Below are 12,805 nucleotides of genomic sequence, written 5' to 3' on the forward strand. Positions count from 1 at the left end.
ATTGTATGGTAGTGAAACATGGACTGTGGGAAGACCGGAACGGAAGAGAATCGAAGCATTTGAGATGTGGTGCTATAGACGAATGTTGAAAATTAGGTGGACTGATAAGGTAAGGAATGAGGAGGTTCTACGCAGAATCGGAGAGGAAAGGAATATGTGGAAAACACTGATAAGGAGAAGGGACAGGATGATAGGACATCTGCTAAGATGAGGGAATGACTTCCATGGTACTAGAGGGAGCTATAGAGGGCAAAAACTGTAGAGGAAGACAGAGATTGGAATACGTCAAGCAAATAATTGAGGACGTAGGTTGCAAGTGTTACTCTGAGATGAAGAGGTTAGCACAGGAAAGGAATTCGTGGCGGGCCGCATCAAACCAGTCAGTAGACAGATGACAAAAAAAAAAAAAAAAAAAAAAAAATGATAGAATTTCGATGAAAACGTACTTACATTTAAACTGTCTGTTTTTCACGAATAACGTCATTTTAACTGGGAAAGAAACGACTAGAACCAAAGATTTTCAGCTGAAAATGACTGCTCCTGCACTATGTTAGTAGTTGCCTCCTGCGCTGACTCTGACCTCAAGGATCCATCTACAAACATTAGGTTATATCACTGTCGTTTATGAGGGCTACCGGTACACAACGTGGGCAGTATCTGTCTGAACACAAAGCTCGATTACCTGTTTGACGAGGAAATGCGAATTTAACTCTGAATTTAACAACGACAAGTGAACGATGACTGTACCTCTATGCTGTGTACTATACATAAATATAGTCTGCACCCTACAGACCAGTAAGCAATTTAAGTACAGTATCAGATAAGACTTGTAGTCTCCAGTTCAATTTTTTCTTCTTCGAGTAATTACGCCCTTAGTGCTCACCGCCTAGACACGCCGATAACTGGTCATATTGGAGAGCTATACTAGGTTTCATCAATGAGTTGGTTGAAAAAAAAAAAAAGCTCTGCTGTTCATGTGGGATTTCTCTGTTTTACCCGCACAGAAGACGAATCGTGTCTTATTATTGGAAGCGTATCGCTCGTAGCCAGTGGTTGGGTAGCTGTAATACAAACTAATTTTTCCTGTAACTGTAGCACAAATACATACTTTGCACAACAGGCCAAATCAAGTCCAGGGTAGTGAATGAAAGTGGAGCCGAGTCCAGCCGCAGAGGTAACGCAGAATGGAAAGAAAGATATGAAAAAACAAAACGCAATGCTTAATTCTTTCGAAATATGCAAGCGATACTGCACAGAGTTCCTTTTACTGAAACCGTTTACTCACTGCGTTAATTTCACTTCGGTCAAGCGAAAGCGGTACTGAGCTGTAAAGATTCAGGTGATCAGAAATAAAGACTGAAAATCGGAAATGGGAAATTTGCGGAGGGAGCTACTTCTTGTCCACTTTTTTCCTTTCTTGAATCTTAGTTAATGTTCTACTCTGATACTTCACGACAGCTTTTTCATCATATTTGATACTACACATTTTATAATAAAGTACGAATTAAACATCTTCATAATCAAAGTTTTTAATGTCCACTACAAACTCCATGTCTTTTTTTACTTCATAACAGTGTGGACAAGTCGAAGATTTATATAGACATTGCGGCTAAATTCTTTCTACCGAGCGCGCTGACAATAACTCTCGGTCAGTAACGTTCACTTTTTTTGCCGATACGCATTGCGTAGCAGTCAGACAGGGAGAGGTTCCAAGCGCTCACCGATACTTTGGGCACAGTACTAGCCTGTCTTCCTTAGTACATAGCAAACATTTCTGCTTCTTTAGACACGAATATGTCAATTATAACACACAGAACAGACAGACTCCCTTCCTAGTATGCGGTATCAGTGGTTTAACAATTTCTTAACTCACAAAAGGAAACGTAAGCGATCTGGTACCGCAATATAAGAAAAACAATCAATACAGATAGCAAATGGTTTCAGTCGTACGCCGCGCGGGATTAGCCGAGCGGTCTAGGCGCTGCGGTCATGGACTGTGCGGCTGGTCCCGGCGGAGGTTCGAGTCCTCCCTCGGGCATGGGTATGTGTGTTTGTCCTTAGGATAATTTAGGTTAAGTAGTGTGTAAGCTTAGGTACTGATGACCTTAGCAGTTAAGTTGCATAAGATTTCTCACACATTTGAACTTTTTTTTCCATTCGTACCTAGACCATCGTCACCCTGATGATGCGCGGAGACGATGCGCTGAGACTTTGTAAGTGCAAGGAGCACCTGTCGTCAACTTGAAGAATGCTGGGTGTATCACTGTGACCCCAAGATAAAGGAGCAAATCCAACAATCGAATCATGTAGTTTCACCACCAATGACAGGTTGGTGTCCCAACCATCACAGGGCAATGTGATGTTGAATGTTGCTGGGGACTGCTATGGCGAGCTGATCACAGGTTATGCTCGTAATGGTGAAACCGCCACAGGCGCGTACTACCAAAATCCCCTGACGAGGCTATGGGGGCCGTCAAGAGGAAGCGTCTCAGACAACTGTACAAGAGTGTGTTTCTGCTCCCCAGCAACGTCCTAGCACAGTCTGCACAGGACAGAGTCGCACATGCTTCTTCTTTGAGCTGTCAGATTTTACCTCAGTCTTCGTATGCCCCTGACGCAGCACCCAGCGAATTATTTGTCGTTCCTCGGATGAAAGAATCGTTTCATGGCTGGCATTTATAGAATGATGCGAAGTGATTTTCGAGGTGTAGCGTTTCCCCATCAACCAAAATTGTGGACGTCTGCAACCAAGGTCTCCACCAAGTCTTCGTCGTTCGTAAAGATGTGTCAAATTGAAGGGTGGAAATGTAGAAGAGGAGTAACACCACCACCAAGTTTCATGGCCGCGGTCAGATTTTTTCGAGTAAAAAAATAGAACTTTACGACCACTCGTCGTTATTACATAGTTTTTGACGCACTGAAGTTCATACATCTCACTAAAATACGACACATAGCACTTCTCTTTTCTTTCAATATGACGTAAAGTAACTTACAAGGGGACCGTCACACCACGGGCTTTCATGAGTCAATAATTCTTCGTAGTGCCGCGCTGCCCACGGCATCGGAGAGGTCACGCATTCATTTCGCTGAAGAGATTACACTTGAGCGCATTAACGCAATGAAGAGCCCCCTCTCTTAAACTCATCCACTCGTAAGGGAAACGCTGTAGATACCGATCCTGAGCAGGAAACAACCAATTAAGCAGATCATCTTATCCCACTCACAAAATTCAACGCTAATAGAAACTCTCTCAGACCTTTCGGCTATACAATGTAAGTACGGTCATAGACTTTCTCAGGTTCGAAGCAACTGTTATTATTTTGCTTCTTGAACTCCGTAAATATCTTATGCTGTAAGTACCCCGAATAAACTTCACAGACTTGATAAATCCGCATCATCGCTATCCATTAAATTTCACATTAACTTCTTACTCGTTTTAGATTTAAATAATTGAAAATTTTTGAAAATGCACAATATTTTTCGTTGTGTCATCACAGAAAGCAACAGTGATTGACGTGGAATGCATTACAGATGTACTAGACCACTCATATGTCAGGGTGTGCAGGAGAATAAATTCGGCAACGAGGAAACTTTAAAAAATCCATGTACAAGAAATTTAAAGAAGTTTAGAATTTGAATCAAGTACACTCCTGGAAATTGAAATAAGAACACCGTGAATTCATTGTCCCAGGAAGGGGAAACTTTATTGACACATTCCTGGGGTCAGATACATCACATGATCACACTGACAGAACCACAGGCACATAGACACAGGCAACAGAGCATGCACAATGTCGGCACTAGTACAGTGTATATCCACCTTTCGCAGCAATGCAGGCTGCTACTCTCCCATGGAGACGATCGTAGAGATGCTGGATGCAGTCCTGTGGAACGGCTTGCCATGCCATTTCCACCTGGCGCCTCAGTTGGACCAGCGTTCGTGCTGGACGTGCAGACCGTGTGAGACGACGCTTCATCCAGTCCCAAACATGCTCAATGGGGGACAGATCCGGAGATCTTGCTGGCCAGGGTAGTTGACTTACACCTTCTAGAGCACGTTGGGTGGCACGGGATACATGCGGACGTGCATTGTCCTGTTGGAACAGCAAGTTCCCTTGCCGGTCTAGGAATGGTAGAACGATGGGTTCGATGACGGTTTGGATGTACCGTGCACTATTCAGTGGTGTACGGCCAGTGTAGGAGATCGCTCCCCACACCATGATGCCGGGTGTTGGCCCTGTGTGCCTCGGTCGTATGCAGTCCTGATTGTGGCGCTCACCTGCACGGCGCCAAACACGCATACGACCATCATTGGCACCAAGGCAGAAGCGACTCTCATCGCTGAAGACGACACGTCTCCATTCGTCCCTCCATTCACGCCTGTCGCGACACCACTGGAGGCGGGCTGCACGATGTTGGGGCGTGAGCGGAAGACGGCCTAACGGTGTGCGGGACCGTAGCCCAGCTTCATGGAGACGGTTGCGAATGGTCCTCGCCGATACCCCAGGAGCAACAGTGTCCCTAATTTGCTGGGAAGTGGCGGTGCGGTCCCCTACGGCACTGCGTAGGATCCTACGGTCTTGGCGTGCATCCGTGCGTCGCTGCGGTCCGGTCCCCGGTCGACGGGCACGTGCACCTTCCGCCGACCACTGGCGACAACATCGATGTACTGTGGAGACCTCACGCCCCACGTGTTGAGCAATTCGGCGGTACGTCCACCCGGCCTCCCGCATGCCCACTATACGCCCTCTCTCAAAGTCCGTCAACTGCACATACGGTTCACGTCCACGCTGTCGCGGCATGCTACCAGTGTTAAAGACTGCGATGGAGCTCCGTATGCCACGGCAAACTGCCTAACACTGACGGCGGCGGTGCACAAATGCTGCGCAGCTAGCCCCATTCGACGGCCAACACCGCGGTTCCTGGTGTGTCCGCTGTGCCGTGCGTGTGATCATTGCTTGTACAGCCCTCTCGCAGTGTCCGGAGCAAGTATGGTGGGTCTGACACACCGGTGTCAATGTGTTCTTTTTTCCATTTCCAGGAGTGTAGTAGCTGACGCCACGTCAAAAGTGTCTTTCGTAATTCTCAGATAGGTTACGTTAAAAATTCATGGGAAAGTACCACATTTTGTTACCTTGTGTGATTTTTTTAAATACCGTTTTGAATCAAGCATCAAAAGCCATTGCGTGCGTGAAACAAAGCGGAACTGGAACTGTGAGCCTCGTGTCTAGGCAAGTACTGCACGGCAGGTTACCAGGTAAGACCGAAAAAAGAGCTACAGATCCGTAAGAAGGGAGCATGGTCGATGAAACTCTTCTAGGAAAATAAAAAAAAAATCAGCCACAACTACAAGAAAAAAGAAATGTAAATACTAGTGTCCTACGAATGTGTTAAGCTGGAATATTAATAAATAAATTCGTCGGATCATAGAAGAACCGTACTTGAAATTACAGTGTCAGAAAAAATGCAACGCCCCCATGACTGTTCAGTTGTACTTCGGTGTACTATATGCATACTGAGGGATTAAGATACGTGTACTGGCAAGACTGCCAGAGACACAGTTACACTGTCAAGCGTGACAACTCTGGTATCATGAAGGAGGCGACTCGAGGACGGAATGGCGGTCTGTTGTTGTTAGTTATCAGAGTGGGTTCTGTCTTTATGAGATGGACGTAGACCTGGTGGGCTGCCTGTTTTGTAGTGCATTCGCCCGGAACACACAAATCCTATCCCAGACGTGATGGTGTGGAAGGCCGGTAGTTACAACTCGTGCTCGCATGTGGTGTTTCTGCAGAGTAAAATAACCAACGCCAGCTACACTGCACAGGCTGCTAACCACGTACTATAGCCATTTCTTCGTAGGAAAGCGATGTGCTTTTTCAGCAGGCCAGTGCACGTCCATGTGCGGCTGCTGCGAAGCATGTTTTCCTCGTTGTGTTAAACCACTGTCTTGCTCAGAAAGATCACCAAGATCATTCACCAGCTGCATACGCATGGGACATGATGAAGTGGGAACTTACTCGTTCCTCATAGCTTGCCAGAACCATTGCAACAAGAGGCGAAAGATGCTTCAGACAACCTATCGCAGGATGCCATTCGGCAGCTTTATGATCATTTACATGCGAGAATACACGCCCGTGTTGCTGCCAGAGGGGGTACACTGTGCATCGATGCGACCGTTTGGATAGCCATTTGGTCTGAATTTGTTATCATGCACTCCTACAATAGTGAACTACCTGCCACATCACTTTTCAACTTAATCGCCAGTGCGAGTGCTACATCTTTTTCTGACAGTGTGTGAATATTGAACACACGAGCTAATTCTGAACACATACTAAGAAAAGAGATAATGGTTGAAAGTCACAAGCAGACAAAGCCCAGGCAAATCTATGTGAAGGAAAATTTGTTTTTGCAAACGTTCACGTAATTTGAAATGTTGTTGTTGTTGTGGTCTTCAGTCCTGAGACTGGTCTGATGCAGCTCTCCATGCTACTCTATGCTGTGCAAGCTTCTTCATCTCCCAGTACCTACTGCAGCTTACACCCTTCTGAATCTGCTTAGTGTATTCATCTCTTGGTCTCCCTCTACAATTTTTACCCTCCACGCTGCCCTCCAGTACTAAATTGGTGATCCCTTGATGCCTCAGAACATGTCCTACCAACCGATCCCTTCTTCTACTCAAGTTGTGCCGCAAACTCCTCCCCAATTCTATTCAATACCCCCTCATTAGTTATGTGATCTACCCATCTAATCTTCATCATTCTTCTGTAGCACCACATTTCGAAAGCTTCTATTCTCTTCTTGTCTAAACTACTTATCGTCCATGTTTCACTTCCATACATGACTACACTCCATACAAATACTTTCAGAAACGACTTCCTGACACTTAAATCAATACTCGACGTTAACAAATTTCTCTTCTTCAGAAACGCTTTCCTTGCCATTGCCAGTCTACATTTTATATCCTCTCTACTTCGAGCATCATCAGTTATTTTGCTCCCCAAATAGCAAAACTCCTTTATTACTTTAAGTGTCTCATTTCCTAATCTAATTCCCTCAGCATCACCTGACTTAATTCGACTACATTCCATTATCCTCGTTTTGCTTTCGTTGATGTTCATCTTATACCTGCCTTTCAAGACACTGTCCATTCCGTTCAACTGCTCTTCCTAGTCCTTTGCTGTCTCTGACAGAATTACAATGTCATCGGCGAACCTCAAAGTTTTTATTTCTTCTCCATGGATTTTAAGACCTACTCCGAACTTGTCTTTTGTTTCTTTTCCTGCTTGCTCAATATACAGATTGAATAGCATCGGGGAGAGGCTGCAACCCTGTCTCAACCCTTTCACGCCCCTCGACTCTTATAACTGCCATCTGGTTTCTGTACAAATTGTAAATAGCCTTTCGCTCCCTGTATTTTACCAATGCCACCTTCAGAATTTGAAAGAGAGTATTCCAGTCAACATTGTCAAAAGCTTTCTCTAAGTCTACAAATGCTAGAAACGTAGCTTTGCCTATCCTTAATCTTTCTTCTAAGATAAGTCGTAGGGTTAGTATTGCCTCACGTGTTCCAACATTTCTACGGAATCCAAACTGATCTTCCCCGAGGTCGGCTTCTACCAGTATTTCCATTCGTCTGTAAAGAATTCGCGTTAGTATTTTGCAGCTGTGACAATTTGAAATACACAAAATAAAAAAAAGGAAGATTGAGGGTATTATGAGATAGAAGTCGAGCTCTAAAAGAGAAATTCTGAAACGTTGTTTAAGAGGAGCTCGTTACAGAACTAAATTCCAAAACATTGTTAAGAGGACATCATTTTCAATGTCTTGAGTATTAATTTGTTTTAAAGAAAAGTTTTTCACTCTATGCGTTTTGCTTTAATGGTAAAGCATTACGTTTATTTGCCTTTCACACGTTGCTATGCAACTGTCAGCAGTGGCTGGAGTAGAAAATTTGATAGCAGAAATGAGTCACTAACGTGTGCGATTATCGTAAGCCTTGGGGGCTTTTGCGTCTTCCCCGGAAACTGTTATTCAATATCGTCTTGATTGCGAACGTAGAAAACGTATCAGACATTCTCGCGAAGTAAAATGTTCATAGCAATAGGCAATATTTGTATTTATGCGTGGTTGAGAAGTAGATTTTGGTAGGAAGCAAGTCGATTCCTGAAGAATCATTAACATTTTCCCGACAGTCAAAGTTTGAAACAAAATCTTTGTGAATGCTTTACGTAAATTCTTAGAGTAGTTGTCATTGTGTAACAGACTAAAAGTGGTTTTCATCTTGTTGTTCGTGCCGTGGATGCGCAACCTTTATAAAAACTGAGCAGAGGCATGATTGACTTTCTAAACAGGAATGTCTTCAGCTCTTACAATCCGTTCTCGCTGAGCGGAACATTGGCAGCCAGCCTGAAACGACCTCTTATGAAGCACCATGTCAGCGGGAAATAACGCAACGATTAACGATGTTTCCACGGACCGAAGTTAACAACAACTGCAAGAATTAGGAATTCTATAAGAAGTACATTTCCTGACATGAAGAATTTAGGCGAATAGTACTAATAAAGAATCTGAATGTCAGGTACGGGAATATCAAAGATGCTTTTGTTTTGCTGGAGAGGGCATAAGAGTTAAAATATTTCGCATGACAGGCACTGCATACAGGTGGGCTGGTAGTAGGGGTGGCGGAGGGGGGAGGAGGGGGGGAAAGGAGAAGAGTGAAGAGTGTAGTGAGTAACGACGTGCTAGCGAAAGATACCGAGAGCGTGTGCTATAAAAAAAGTTAATTAATTTAAGTGTCTCAGAACAATCGGTCGTATCCTCTGATATCACTTCAATGTGGATCACACCATTACTCTCAATTCAAAGCATCATTCAAGCTTCAAGACGAAATGGTAGTCCATTGGTCTCCAGTCTGAACTTCCTTGGAATTTTAATATGTACAAAGACGAATGTGAATATGTACTATCATGGCTTCGTGAATGTGCAAAACGTGTGGGGCGATCCCTACTGCAACTCAGGTTTCTTGGCATCTCCTCGGATAGAACCATACAGCATTGGGAAAGGCATTGGTAAAGCAGTTCAACTAGGTAGAAAATATACGACACAAACTTTACAGATAACAATGAGATAAACTGTTAAATGCCGGAAACGTTATGTAACATCTCTTATTACAGAAGAAATAGAAGAATGACGTCTGTTGTAATACTGGACAACGCTTACTGACAGAATATCCATCAGAAATGTGAAATAAGTTATTACCAACTGTAGGTACTGTATTTTAAGAGTGTTAATCTGTCTGCTGTTTTACTAAATTCAAGTGGTTCTGAGCACTATGAGACTTAACATCTGAGGTCATCAGTCCCCTAGAACTTAGAACTACTTAAACCTAACTAACCTAAGGACATCACACACATCCATACCTCAGACCGGATTCGAACCTGCGACCGTAGTGGTTGCGCGATTCCAGACTGAAGCGCCTAGAACCGCTGGGCCACAGAGGCCGGCATTGTTTTACTAACAAAGATTAATAGATTCCACGATAAATTTACATTTTTCCTGAGTGTAGCAGGGTCCTTGTATAACGCACACATCGGCACACAATATACTCCAATGGGAAATGAAACGCGAACTGCGATTCTCCTCAGCTTTACTGTGTAAGTGGCACTGTGGAATATGTCTGAACAAAGGTCACTATATACTAGGAATTACCAAACACAAAGACAAACTACTCCTACTTTTGAAACAGAGAAATCAGTCCCTTCCTTGGAGCACTGGACACTTTCCGTGCAAATGGTTAATACTTTTGCGCGCTGTCTACAAATGTGAACACACACGCCGCAGTCACATTAATTTGACCACCGCCTATGTTCAACGTCAACGTGTAATAACCACTCACGGATGGCAGGTGGCAGCACTAGTAGCGGTCTCGGGGGACACGGAAAACAGTGTAGTCGTTGAAACTTCCTGGCAGATTAAAACTGTGTGCCGGACCGAGACTCGAGCTCGGGACCTTTGCCTTTCGCGGGCAAGTGCTCTACCAACTGAGCTACCCAAGCACGACTCACGTGCCGTCCTCACAGCTTCACTTCTGCCAGTACCTCGTCTCCTACCTTCCAAACTTTACAGACGCTCTCCTGCGAACTTAGAGCAGTGAAGCTGCGAGGACGGGGCGTGAGTCGTGCTTGGGTAGCTCAGTTGGTAGAGCACTTGCCCGCGAAAGGCAAAGGTCCCGAGTTCGAGTCTCGGTCCGGCACACAGTTTTAATCTGCCAGGAAGTTTCATATAAGCGCACACTCCGCTGCAGAGTGAAAATTTCATACCAGTGTAGTCGTTGTCGTAAAGTGGTTACGGAGCGATTTATCTGATGTCCAAAAGGATGTGATCATTGGCTTTCGGGTCAACGTGGAAGCATTTCCGAAATGGCTAAGTTCATAAACTGTCGGAGATGTGCCGGTGAACAGAGGTGCTACCAAAAATGGTTCAAATGGCTCTGAGGACTATGGGACTTAACAGCTGTGGTCATCAGTCCCCTAGAACTTAGAACTACTTAAACCTAACTAACCTAAGGACATCAAACACATCCATGCCTGAGGCGGGATTCGAACCTGCGACCGTAGCAGTCGTGCGGTTCCGGACTGCGCGCCTAGAACCGCGAGACCACCGCGGCCGGCTCAGAGGTGCTACCGTTGAGCAACTAACCGCTCAGATGAACCAAAGGGCTACCAACAGTGTGCCCTCAATGACGGTTCAGCGAACGTTGCTGCGTATGTGCACCTGCAGCAGGCACCTGGTTCATGGAAACTTACTGACTGCTGTTCACCTGCGACGAAAGCAGAAATCCGCACAGCAGTACCGCAATTGAACGTCCACTGAGTAACGACATTTGACCTTTTCAGATGAATCATGTTTTATGTTCCATCGGACAGATGGCCATGATGGTGATGATGATGATGTTTGGTTTGTGGGGAGCTGAGCTGCACGGTTATCAGCGCCGTACAAAGTCCCAATATTGACACAATCCAATCTCTCCACGTTCACTAATGATGATGAAATGATGAGGACAACACAAACAGCCAGTCCTCAGGCAGAGAAAATTCCCAACCCGGCCAGGAATGGAACCCGGGACCCCGTGATCCAGAGGTAGGAATTGGCATGTACGGTGCGAAACACATAAAAGCAAACGCCCTGCATTAAAGAGGGATCGTTATGATCTGGGGAATGTTTTCGTGGCATTCCATAGGTGATCTCGTCCTCCTCGGAGGCACAATGGATCAACACAAGTATCTATCAATCCTTGGGGACCATGTACAGCCCTGCATGCACTTTGCTTTTCCTTGGCACATTGACATCTATCTTCATAACAATGCAACGTGTCACACGGCTCACAGTGTACGTACGTGGTTTCAAGAGCACCAGGATAAGTTTACCGTACTACTTTGTCCACCAAACTCCCTGGACAGAAACCCAGTCGAGAATCTGTGGGACCACCTCTATCGGGCTGTTCGCACCATGGGTCCTGAACCGAGAAATCTAGAGGAGATGCCATGGCGCTGGTGTCGGTATGGCGCCGCGTCCCTGTGGGCACCTTCCAAAACCTTATTGACTCTCTTCCTGCATGTCTTACGTTGCAAAAGGTGGATATTCAGGCTTTTCACAAGTCGTCACATTAATGTGACTGGAAAGAGTATCAATGATCTCGCCACAGCTCGCAAAGACTGCCCAGATGTATTACGCTGTAATGACAGAAACTAATACCTTTCGCAAATACATACGGTCTACAGGTAATTTTTAGGGCGCGTGAGGTTCGTTATTCGTCAGTTACTGTGGCCATATTGGCCAACATGTGACGTGATGATTCACTTTGTCAAAATAAATATTTGACGTATCCATGGCTCTAAACGTTCGTGGTTTCTAAAGTAGGCAATTTATCAGACACCTGCAAGTCCAAAGGGGTTTAGAGCTTCTGGATTCCAATGGCTGTTCAAGGCGTAGAGTTCACTGCTAATGTTCTGGGTAAAGTCTCCTAAAATTCACTGCTTTGTCAGATAATGTTGGGCGAAATCCAGTTTAAGGTCGGTGATTTGAGTAGAGTTTTCCGAAAATCAGCGCATAGGTGTATCTATCTATCAATGAGCAAGCGACTCAGTTCGAATAGTCTCTAAAGGGACTATAGCCATATCAGTCTCAGCCGACAGGTATCAGTCTTCTTATTCTTCGCCGATTGTTCCTTGTCATGCCAGTATATACAGCCAGTTGCCACTTAAGGGTTGGCGTTTATGCTATTGAAATTCTGTGGCCCTGTGTTCTTCCTGCGCTCACACGACAGTTATCCGGATGGAGGGACGTCGGGTGAGCCGTATGTCTGGGAATCGTGTATATTCAGCGATTTTAACAGTGTCTATACTGTCTTTGGCTATGCACTTACGGGGAACAAGAGCGCGATTTGCTAAACTGCTTAAATGCAACTGGGCAAGGTAGCAGATTTGAGACAACATGTGCACCCCCTCTCAAGCTAGCTCTCTGTGCGTATAGCTATACAGCTAGCCAATAAAAATTGAAATGAGAAATGGTTACCTCGTCACACTCCGTTTACGTCCGATATTTCTAATATAAATTGCATTATCAGTACTAATGGAACCACAGCGTAATGCTGTGATTGACCTCCACCTGAAGTATGAGGTCCTTTTAGACACAGTGATGACAGGAGTTCTTGTGAGCGTCTGCACCGATCCTTCAAGCCGACATCCTAAGATGGGAGTCCAATTGTTTATTAGTCTGAAGCAATTTACGTCTCTGATATTAT

This window comes from Schistocerca serialis, chromosome 1 (genome assembly GCF_023864345.2).
Source record: "Schistocerca serialis cubense isolate TAMUIC-IGC-003099 chromosome 1, iqSchSeri2.2, whole genome shotgun sequence".
In the NCBI taxonomy this organism is placed as follows: domain Eukaryota; kingdom Metazoa; phylum Arthropoda; class Insecta; order Orthoptera; family Acrididae; genus Schistocerca; species Schistocerca serialis.